A 2,150-nucleotide genomic window follows, 5' to 3' on the forward strand; every position below is an offset into this window, starting at 1 on the left:
ATCACCTAGTCCTAAAACTAAGCTCTTTAAATTAAAAGGAATTAAAAGCCTTATTAGGTCTCCTAGTTGGTTTCAGTGTGTTGAGCAATGCTTAGCCTTCCATGCTATGAAAGATCCTTTTTTAAAAGAGCTCCTTCACCATCAAAAGTCTGGTAATGCTACAAATATCTGGTCTGTATCAGTTTTCCTTGTTACACAAATGGGACCTTCTTGTGTAATATATGCCTGAACCAACATATTCCCTACTATGGAACAGACTTCCCCAGCAGATCAGACAATGCAATACAACCACCACCTTTAAAACCAGTCTTGATGACTGGAAGGGAATTCCCAATATCAGTCCCGACTCCGGAGGCATGTTATGTACAGGGGTGTAGCCAGAAATTTACATTTTGTACTCGCACCTAATGTTTTCCCTATGCCCACCTACCATTTAAAAATTTACTCATCCCTCAAAATGTTACTCCCAACACATATATGAAGGTGACGCATTATTTTCAACTTTTAGCATTTATTCCTATAAAAAAGCTGGTTTTGGATGTGTATTCCTTTCACACAAGCATTCTTTGTATGCCTCTGTACCCTAAATATTTATTTGCACTGTTCTAAACATTCTGAACTTTTTGAGTGCTGAAGTTTCCAAGAGAAGCCGAGAAAAAAAATGTACTTATTCGAGCACACTAAGTATGCCTAGCTACTCCATTGATATTGTGCAGCTCTCGTTGATCAGCGTACATAATTTATTTACAAGTTTAATGGACCGGCCCATACCTCTCAACTGTCCAGATTTTTGGCTCATATTTTTGTTCCGTTCCTCATAACATTTGTGGTTTTCTGGCAAATCACTAAGGATTAAATTCCCTAAATAATGCAAGACAATTGCGTTTCAGGTTTTATATCCTTCAGAAAATGCATATTAACGCAAAACCGGTTTGCAATATTTAAAATCTATCCCCATTTTTGAACCTTTGTTCCCCCACTATTTTGGCTCTGTCCAGAGTTATGTGGACTGCACTGTTAGGCTTCTCGGTGTTCTTCCACACTGACTGCTAAGCTTTATAAACCTATAAGATGACATATACGTAGCTACGGAAAACAATGTGGCCGCAGGTTGTATGCTAGTGTATTGTACTGTGAACCCCAATTTTTAGTACAGCTTTGTCCACAAAGATCTAGTCTTTCAGGATTCCAAATATATGAAACGCAGGGTAAAATTATGTATGCTTAAGATCCTTTTTATAGCAGCCACACCACACATCAAAAATGCATGCATGTGTGAGTATAAAAGTGTATTCACCATCTTTGATGAACATGGTTAAGTGCATGTAACTCAACAAGTATTACATGGGACAAATTAAAAGTAAGAAGAAAAGGACGTGACAGGTGGTCTAGAAGGCTGACTTTAATTTATTCCTATATCTGTTATTAAATCGGTTAAAGATGCATAGTAAACTAAGCACGTAGTATCTATTTACCCTACCTAGGATAAAACTAGGGCCCGACATGAGATGCTCACTCCTGCAAAAGATCATGGAATATAGAAATGACTTTACGTTTCTAAAACACATAATTTTACTCCGAACGAAGCTTGCTGCAGTTGAACCATCACAATTAAATGTTGAATTATTCAATGCTAAAACTCGTTTCTGAAACAGACTCAAGTCCTTTGAAGTGTGGAAGCGACAGACGTACTATAGTGTTCTATAATTTCAGTATTAAATGTAACGTTACACTCACTTTTAGGACTTCCGAGAATTTAACTTAGGACGTTATGGAGCTGTAGCTTTAATATCACCCTCAACACTTTTTTAATGTTAATCCTTTATCCAAGTGCCATATCTCTGACTTGAAAAAGTCGACTTACCCTACATTTAGAAACTCATTTCTATTTCTGTGGACAGGTAAACCCACGCTAGCTTTATACGTAACAAAAGAAGGTACTTTCTATAAACACACAAATAACACCGCCCAAAACCCACATTTGATAAACAATTCCACAACCCAATCCAGTTTAAGTATTCTGTCCGATTGCAATTTCCTCCAATCAACCATCCCCTTTAGTAGTCTATCACAACTTGTGCCCTCCTTACTACTATCCATACGCCGTGGCATTGTTTCTCACCTTAAAGAGTATAGCATTGGTTAGTATA

At 37.4% G+C, this 2,150-nt stretch overlaps 1 protein-coding gene across 2 annotated transcripts in view; it reads right to left on the reverse strand.

Annotated features, from left to right (window-relative positions):
* Window positions 1-1,929, reverse strand: part of CSNK2B (casein kinase 2 beta) — a 631,588-nt gene extending 629,659 nt beyond the window's left edge. The window contains exon 1 of one of the 2 annotated variants that reach the window (XM_044083243.1): window positions 1,865-1,929. The gene's annotated coding sequence lies outside the window, so the exon portion shown is untranslated. Of the gene's footprint in view, window positions 1-1,737; window positions 1,838-1,864 lie in introns of those variants that run through there. The other variant, XM_044083244.1, reaches the window with a different exon arrangement.
* Window positions 1,930-2,150: the final 221 nt, after the last annotated feature.

The sequence above is a fragment of the Protopterus annectens genome, chromosome 9.part0 (assembly GCF_019279795.1).
Source record: "Protopterus annectens isolate FY-2018-M chromosome 9.part0, PAN1.0, whole genome shotgun sequence".
In the NCBI taxonomy this organism is placed as follows: Eukaryota; Metazoa; Chordata; order Ceratodontiformes; family Protopteridae; genus Protopterus; species Protopterus annectens.